The 9,307-nt window shown below is 40.8% G+C and overlaps 1 protein-coding gene across 2 annotated transcripts in view; it reads left to right on the forward strand.

Annotated features, from left to right (window-relative positions):
• The window catches only part of LOC107036825 (protein sprouty), a 29,699-nt gene that overhangs the window by 15,968 nt on the left and 4,424 nt on the right, over positions 1-9,307 (forward strand). Inside the window, exon 1 of one of the 2 annotated variants that reach the window (XM_015255024.1) lies at positions 4,216-4,612. The exons of the other annotated variant lie outside the window; for it this stretch is intronic. The gene's annotated coding sequence lies outside the window, so the exon portion shown is untranslated. Of the gene's footprint in view, positions 1-4,215; positions 4,613-9,307 lie in introns of those variants that run through there. 2 annotated transcript variants of the gene reach the window in all.

Consider the following 9,307-nt stretch of genomic DNA (forward strand, 5'->3'; position numbering starts at 1 on the left):
CTCTCTCTCTCTCTCTCTCTCTCTCTCTCTCTCTCTCTCTCTCTCTCGCTCGCTCGCTCTTCGGGGTCGAATCTGTCCCTCTCGAGGTTTACTCTTCGGGTTCCTATTTCGGTATCTCACGAACTTACGGGCACCTCGAGAAAGCACGCCACCACGATTTTAGCCGGGTTTACAGATGCGTCTCCCTCTCTCCTCCGTCTGGCTTCTCCACTCGCCTCCCGCCCTCTCACCTCGTGTGTATTTATTTAACAACTAAAACCCTCCACTGTATCGAGACACATTGGAAATGAAACTGGAGGGAATTGAATAGAGATGGCCGGCATTATTGAATAAACCGCGGCGGAGAGTGAGAGGGGATGAATGAACGTGAGTTGTCGAGAGAGGGAGATAGCGGCCGGTGGGTGGGGGGAATTCGCGCGGTGGTGCGACGGAGACGGAGATTCATGAATGAACCGAGTTGAACGAGGATAGATCTCGTGAGTGGAGTAAATATAGATGCCTGTAGACTTGCCAGAACGAGACGGTGAGATTATTTTCCACGAATACGGGACATTATTATTATTTAACTAACAATTTTCCGCTATTACTGCACTATTCCATTCTCTAAAAATGAAAAATTCCGTTCTATTCTGCTCTGCTCCGAAAGAAAACCATTCATTTTGCCGTCTGATATTTTTTCGAGTGAAATAAGTTGAGGGTCTACAAGTGGTTCAGGCGATTTTTGGAGATTAGACCGAGAGTATTTTTTAGGCGCAATATCAACTTTGGTTTGCGAACATTCTTTCGAGAAAAGGATTGTTTTAAAAATGAAATTCAACACATTGCGACCGTAAGAGCTGTATACTCCCACCTTCAATCCACTAGTTCATAGTCTTGAAGCGTTTTCTCGCACACATAACCGCACATGAATTTGTTCGTTATACTCTCTAGTTTTTTTTGGGACACTAAAAAACACAAGTTTCCGGACAGATAATTGCAAACGATCAAATTAAAAGCTTCTTGATTGGTACGACGGCCATATTCGGCGGTTTGAATCCGCGCGTTCCTGACGTCTGGCAACGATCCGCTCAAGTGACTACTCGGACCGAATTTACGAGGTTATATGGAACACACGTGCAGTGTTGCCGTACGATCATTAGAGGTTAGACCAACTATCGTCAAGTGTGAAATTGAATAAAATATTGTTCACAATATTCATTCAAGAAATTCCCGAAAAAATGTATTCAACGACGAAAAATCCGAAAAAGCGTGGGGACGGCACGATTTTCGCCAAAACTGAAGTCTCAATTTGACTGAAGTACTTGCACATCCTTAATTATCCTGTTCCCCCCCCCCCTCCCCCCCGCCAAACAATTACCTTCAATCTCCACCAAACACTCGTCTTGAATTTTCAATGCGACGGAAAAACAACGGATTGCAATTTGCACTCGAGTTAGAACTCGGTTTATATGCACAGGAGTAAAGAAATAGGTGAGGCGGGGACGGGGGGTCTTACCTGGTTGGGAATACACTAACCAACACACTTGGCCGGTGAAGAAGGCGGTCGACCTTCCTGGGGGCCTTGCTGCACGATGCGGTCCTAAAAACATCGGCCTCTCTTCCTTTTACATACTCTCCGCCCAACCCAAGACTTTGACTTCTTACCTCTCTCCGTCTTTCCTCCTTTCTCGTTCTCTCGTTTTTTTTTTTTTTTTTTTTTTTTTTTTTTTTTTTTTTTTTTTTTTTTTTTCGCCGGATGGGAGCGCTTTCAGGCGGAGACAGCGCTCTCCGTTCTGAACTCGCGCAAATGTTGACGTTTGAGACAATTAAAATTGTATCATCTGAGCGCATTCGGAGTTTTATTTGTGGGGGTAATACAAACTCGTTGGTTATAACGGAATTTAGAGTGGGGAAACTGATGTGAATTGGAGGAATTAAATTATCTGAGTTGTTTTTATCGCCGGGTTATCCGCGATCGATTGCGTCAATTTAGCGATACGAAATCTATGATATAACGGGAGCAGTCAAAATACGCTTGTAATGGTTCATTGAGAGATTTTCAGTCAATTGGAGTGATTGATGTGATTATTTCTCGAACGTCGGGGGGAGTGCGGCGAGGGGGTTTTTCAATCGGCGATAACTCGGCATCGGCAGAGGCGAATTCGCCGATTTTTCTTTCATTTTGAAGTTTTTTTTTCGGGCTTTCAAATGAGCTTTGACTCGTCCCAATCGCATCGTTTGGTCGGCAGATACTGACCCTTACAGACTGGTCGGTGATGCTGCACTTGAGGTTTATCGGTGAAAAATTTTTTTCGTCCCATGAATTTAATCCTGAATATGCAATAGTTGAAACAATGAATAAATGGTGATGGGGGGATAGTGTGAGGATGTCCAAGCACTGGGTGCCGTGTCACTGAGATAACGCTGCCCCACGCACAAAAACTGTTAATGCCCTCAGTTCCACCAGCATCCGGTATCGAGCAAGCTCCGAGTGCCTCGTACTACAGTCGGATGAGAGGAGTGAAAAAAAAGAGGGACGGGGATAAAAAATAAAGGAGGGGATAAAACGGGAGATGAAGAGAGAAGATTCAACCGGACGAAGGGGAATCTCTAGTCCACGGGCTCCATAGAGCCAACAGCAGGGACTGGCAGTCTTTATCCCCCGGGTGCTATCTCTCTCGCTCGGTCGTGGATTTTTTTTTTAGATAGATATCCCGGTGGTAATGGCCAATAGGTGAGAGGAGAGAGGGATCGATGGCAACGATGAAATCGAGAAGACCGGGGAATTTTCAAACAAAATTATGGGCTTCCTGTTGTGGTCCTCATTTGCATTTAATCCGTGAAAGACGAGAGGAAAAAGAAGAGTTGTAATTAAGGGGGATACGCTTTTTTTTATGGGAATACGATGTTCGGTGAGAGAAATCTAATGCGGGATTTCAAAAATTGAGAGGTTTTTTTCATTTGTCTTCTGGTGATTTTTTCGGTTTTTCGAATTGTGGAGAAATTTCATGTTTTATTCTCATTTATTTTTATGCTCGTGAGCACTCGAAGATGCTCACACGATCTTTGACCCTTAATTTCGCTAGCTTCAGCCCCATATTTTTTTTTCAAATGTAGGTATTGTTGAGCCCTATCGATCGCCATTGATTGAAATTTAATTCATCGATTAGTTTTTAATTTTTGAATTTTTTCGAAAATTGGGTGTCCCACGATAACTAAAAAAAATGTTCTGAATTGATTGAATGGTGGCTGAAAAAAATTGTTTGGACGTCCTTTCGACCGAGTTCGAAGATGCAGGCAGGAAAATTTGCAAATTTTTTTTTTTTTTTTTTGAAAAACAGAATTCCGGGGATATCTTTGAATATTATGCTTCAAATGAATTCAGTCGTAGCTTAAAATGTTTGTTTCATTGCCATCAAGTCGAAGTTAAAAGAGAGAGAACTGTAAAAAAGACAATCGGTCGTAAGAAAAAAGGAATAATAAGAATACCGATGACGATAACATTCAACTTAGTTGAAAATCCTTCAAAATTAGTTGAAAAAAAATCTCATTCAATTTAATAAAGCCAAATAAACAATTGATAGAAGAGCTACAAGAGCATTTTCCCCACTGCAAGAGCATTTTCCCCCCGTTTCCCATGAGAATAGCTCCAAACAATTGATCGAAAAACCGAATATCGAATCTGCCAGGTAAAAGATCCCAATAAAAGCCCATCAACACTGGCGCTAGTCCATTCAAAATTCCCGCCCGAAGGCAATGGCCGCGTCTCCCGTAGTTGAGTGTAGAGAGCGCGTGATGTTTCCATTCAATCGAAACTTCAATGATAGCTTCCATCCATTCATAAAAACCCCGAGGCGGAAAGCTCGTCCGCCCCGCCGCCGCCAGATGTCGTCTCCGTTCCCTCACTCTCTCTCTCTCTCCCTTCCGCCGCCGGGGAAGCCCCCATCTCCGTCCTCCCTCTCACTCTACCCCTCCTCCACCCCCTCGACCCCTCTCTCTGCCCCTCTGACCCCTCACAATGGTTCCCCTTCATCATCAAACACCAGGGGCATTACGGAGAGATGTGCGTATGGCTCTCCACGGCGTTTCCTGCCTCCCCCCTTCCCCTCTCCCCCCCCCTCTCTCCCGCCCCCCTCTCTCTCTCCCCACCGTGCACTCATCATTTTCACCCACTCTACCGTCGTCCAATGGGAGCCACAAACGCAACGACGATTCAGTCGTTCGCCGGCGGCCGATGCGCGCGCATCGGACTAACCAAACGCCCGGGAAATTTCAACCGCCCGAATTAAGATTTCCCATGAATCGAATTGTTTCAAGCCAATTGTTAGCAATTTGCGATTGAAAATTGTGTGCCCTTGCTCTCCCGATAGAAATCATCACCAGTGGATTGTAACAGTGCACTCGAGCCCCATGCGTTAACCAGTACTCCCCGTCGACTCGGATTAACCAGTGCAACGAGAGAGTTGAATTGTTCAAGTGGTTGAGGGTATCAGATGGAAATTGAAGTATCAAAAGTGAAGTGCTGGATTAATTCGGTGAACAAGGGTGGTGCGCCGGTTATTGAGCCGGTGGTGGTGAACAGCAGTGCTGGAGACGGACGGGAATACTTCCGTGGGAAGACAACGTCCTGCGGGTAATTTTCTCTCCCCCCTTTTTTTTTTTGCTGAACATTCCTCAGGGGCTGTCGATTGTGTTCCCTGGAATGCACCTTTTCTCCCTGGAAAATCGTTTCTCCGTGACAGGTGCTGTCAGTATTCCATTCCTTCTGTCGAGGAATATTTCGGACAATTGAACTGTTAATTCTTGACATTTCGTCGCAATTCGCGGCATTTTCAGCACCGCGGGGGGGAGGGGGGGGGGTGACACAATTTCATCGGTTAATTCACTAGGTGAAACAGCTTCCCATAGCCTATCGCTTACGAAAAATGTTTCAAGGCATTATCTTGGCGAGTCAACTCGATTGTGTGTAGTTGACTTGAAGGCTCTGACCTGTGGCAATCGCTCTCAGGCTACTCACACATACGATTCTTGTGCGGGCGGAGGGGGTCGGGGGGTGCGGGGGGGCTGGAGGGGGGAGGGGCGAGAGGGGGCTAGGCGGTTGGGCTTGAGGTCCCCCGATAGCCACATTCCATTCGTCGAGCGTCGGCCTGAATGGTACGCTTGTTTCCAAACCCCCGCCACGATATTATATGATGGAAGGAAGAGTCTCAAGATAGATACGAATGAAAACTATCTTGTCTCTCGGTGCAGAATGAAGTTAAAAAAACTTGTTTCTTCAAATAGATGAGGATGACCTCGAGTCGAAATGGTTTCTTTATTATTTTCAGTGCATGTGGGGAATTGTTGGGGGATTTGGCGAAAGTTTGGAAATCGTTGGGGTGAAGGGGTGGGAGTGGGGGGCGGCGGAAATGGATTTTAGGGGGTTTTGGGGGGCGAAGAATTGTGAAAGTTTTTATGTGGGTTGTTCGCGGGCTTCATGATGCTGGAATTTTTGTGATGGTAAAAGTTGATTTAGGGGATTTTCGAGGGTTCAAGGGTCAAGTAATTTTTTTTTCAAGTATGAACAATTTTGCTCATGACTTTACTGTTTTTGAACGCCCCTAGATTTTACTGAATCTGATTTTCCGCTGGGAAATCCTTCGCTGGTTTCATGAAGATGAAAGCAGGGGATTTTGGGGGGCTTAAGGGTCAAATGATCATGTGAGAACATTTTTTTCAAGTGCTAACAACTTTGCTCTGAGTTAAGAACCTTTGAACACCCCTAGATTCTCCTATTTCTGATTTTCTGCTCGAAAATCCTTCGCTGGTTTTATAAAGGTGACACTAAAGGACATTTGGCCGGAGGAAAATTCAGTGTAGGGGATTTTCGAGGGTTCAAGGGTGAAATAATCATGTGAGCAAATTTTTTTCAAGTGCGAACAATTTTGTTCATGACTGGGAAATCTTTGAACACCCCTAGAATTCTCCTGAATTGTACTTTCCGCTGGAAAATCGTTCGCCGGTTTGATGAAGACGAAACTAGGGGATTTTTGTGGGTTCAAGGGTCAAATAATCATCTGAGCAAATTTTTTTCAAGTGCGAACAATTTTGTTCATGACTGGGAAATCTTTGAACACCCCTAGAATTCTCCTAAATTGTACTTTCCGCTGGAAAGTCGTTCGTCGGTTTGATGAAGATGAAACTAGGGGGTTTTTCTGGGTTCAAGGGTCAAATAATCATGTCAGCAATTTTTTTTCAATTGCGAACAATTTTGCTTATGACTTAAAAATTTGTGAACACCTCCAGATTCTCCTGATTCTCATTCTCCGCTGGAAAATCTTTTGCTGATTTCGTGAAGCTGAACCTAGGGGAATTTTAATCAGCGTCAAATTCCGTTTAGGAGATTTTTGGGAGTTCAAGGGTCAAACAATCATGTGAGCAAATTTTTTTCAAGTGCGAACAATTTTGTTCATGACTGGGAAATCTTTGAATACCCCTAGAATTCTCCTAAATTGTACTTTCCGCTGGAAAATCGTTTGCCGGTTTGATGAAGATGAAACTAGGGGGTTTTTGTGGGTTCAAGGGTCAGATAATCATGTCAGCAATTTTTTTTCAATTGCGAACAATTGCTCATGACTTAAGAATTTGTGAACACCTTCAGATTCTCCTGATTCTCATTCTCCGCTGGAAATTTTTTTGCTGATTTCGTGAAGCTGAACCTAGGGGAATTTTAATCAGCGTCAAATTCCGTTTAGGAGATTTTTAAAGGTTCAAGGGTCAAACAATCATGTGAGCAAATTTTTTTCAAGTGCGAACAATTTTTTTCATGACTGGGAAATCTTTGAATACCCCTAGAATTCTCCTAAATTGTACTTTCCGCTGGCAAATCTTTTGCTGGTTCCATGAAACTGAACCTAGGGGAGGTTTAATCAGCGTCAAATTCCGTTTAGGAGATTTTTGAGGGTTCAAGGGTCAAACACTCATGTGAGAAAATTTTTTTCAAGTGCTTAACTTCCACGGAACAAATGATAACTTCAAGGGGAAACTACAATTTTCTTGCCGATAACTGTATTAGTGGCAAAACTAAATAATTTCGAGGGGACAATTTTTTTTGGGGAAAAAAAATTTTTTTCCTCGTCAATGCATTCTTTTTATGGTATAAACCTATCGAGTTCTCTCAGATCAAATGATTGTCGTACAATAGATTATATTTTCTTCTGCCGACAGTTCGAATTCTTCCAGGGGTATTTCTGGTGATCACGACAAAAATTTAATTTTTGTGAAAGATATTGAATTTCCTTCCATCAAGTTGGTTAATTTCCCTCAAGTAAATCTGTTCCACTCCATCAAATGTTCTCACGTTCATACAGTTTTTCCGCCGAGTTAATTTTTTTCTCAGCCCCCTAATTCCCCTAAATCGAATTTTCCTCTGGATTCAGCGTCGTGGGATGTACTTTTTGTACCACCATTTTTATCGTGAAAACTTGTAAAAGTCGGGGAGACGAAAGTAGGCCTCAACGTGCAGTTTACTCGGGCGATGGGGGCGGCTGGGGACGGGGGGAGGGGAAATAGCATTGGGTATATAACCCGGGTCGCGTGGGCGAACAGAGTGGGCGCCTTGGGCACCGCGACGCCCACGACCGGGCGCCCACCGAGACACGAGACGATCTCCTCGTACCGTCTCACAGAGTTAACCCAGTACCTATGTATTATAAATGTATACATGTGTCCGAGTGAGAAGAGAGAGTACAACTCCAGTGGAGACGTTTATATTCAACGGCAACTGTGATAAAGACCCGACGTTAATAGAAATAAAAAGAAAAATGAGAGGCGTTTTGAAAAATTACGGGAATTGTAATTCAGCCCACATGTGCGCACAACTGGGATTCGTTGATAAATAAAAGTGATGATTTTTAGGTGAATTTTGGGTCATTGGAGGACCCGGGAGAATAATTTATTTTAATCAAATTAATGGGTTTATTTAAATTGCACGAAATAGTGTTTTTATTCAAGTTACATTGGTTTTTTTTACTGCGGGGACTGTTTATGTTAAACGAATGGTTTTTTTAATCATTGGTAAATCTATTTGATGCAAATAAATTCTTTGGTAATAATAAATAAATATTTTTTCTGTAGTAACAAATTTATCAATTTGAAATGAGTAAATTGTTTATTTGATGTAATTAAATTACTTCTCTTGAACAGAAAAAGATTTATTTTGATCAAATGAATGAGTTTATTTAAATAGTACGAAATAAAATTTACCATAACCGGGTCGAAGCGATGTAAAATAACGATTGAAAAAAATTAATAAATCTATTTGATGCAAATAAATTTTTCGTTAATAATTAATAAATAAATATTTTTCTTGTATCGAGAAAAGTCGTTTATTTCAAATGAATAAATTGTTTATTTGATATAATTAAATCCTGTCTCTTGAAATAAGAAACAGGATTTATTTTAATCAAATGAATAAGTTTATTTAAATAGCAGGAAATAAAGTTTTTATTCAAATTAAATTTTTTTTTTACTTCAGCTACTGCTTATATTAAATAAACGTCTTTTTATCATCAATAAATTTTTATTTGATCCAAATAAATTGTTTCTATGGTGTAATTAAATTCAGCAGAGTTAATTTTCACCGATGAACAACAGTGAAATTTATTTTAAACAATTCACTCGAAGCTTGAAAAATTAAATAATAATAAATAATAAGTAATAAATAATTAAATAATAAATAAATAATTTTTATTTATCCAAATTAAATTTTTTTTTGCTCCAGCTACTGCTTATATTAAATAAACGTCTTTTTATCATCAATAAATCTTTATTTGATCCAAATAAATTGTTTATATGGTATAATTAAATTCAGCAGAGTTAATTTTCACCGATGAACAAGATTGAAATTTATTTTAAATAATTCACTCGAAGCTTGAAAAATTAAATAATAATAAATAATAAGTAATAAATAATTAAATAATAAATAAATAATTTTTATTTATTCAAATTAAATTTTTTTTTTGCTTCAGCTACTGCTTATATTAAATAAACGTCTTTTTATCATCAATAAATCTTTATTTGATCCAAATAAATTGTTTACATGGTATAATTAAATTCAGCAGAGTTAATTTTCACCGATGAAGAACATTGAAATTTATTTTAATTAATTCACTCGAAGCTTGAAAAATCCGGTGAAAAACAAAACAAAGTTTGGAATCTTTTCGCCCGAAGAAATCCGCAGAATCTCGCAAGGTGGGCAGGAGAGGAAAAAAATACTGTAAGGGTCCTGCCTCATTTACCTGGTGGCTTTGGGTATAACACAATGAAAACGCCCAGGAGGATGCCCCCC

This window comes from Diachasma alloeum, unplaced genomic scaffold (genome assembly GCF_001412515.2).
Source record: "Diachasma alloeum isolate Michigan unplaced genomic scaffold, Dall2.0 Dall_scaffold_00211, whole genome shotgun sequence".
In the NCBI taxonomy this organism is placed as follows: Eukaryota; Metazoa; Arthropoda; class Insecta; order Hymenoptera; family Braconidae; genus Diachasma; species Diachasma alloeum.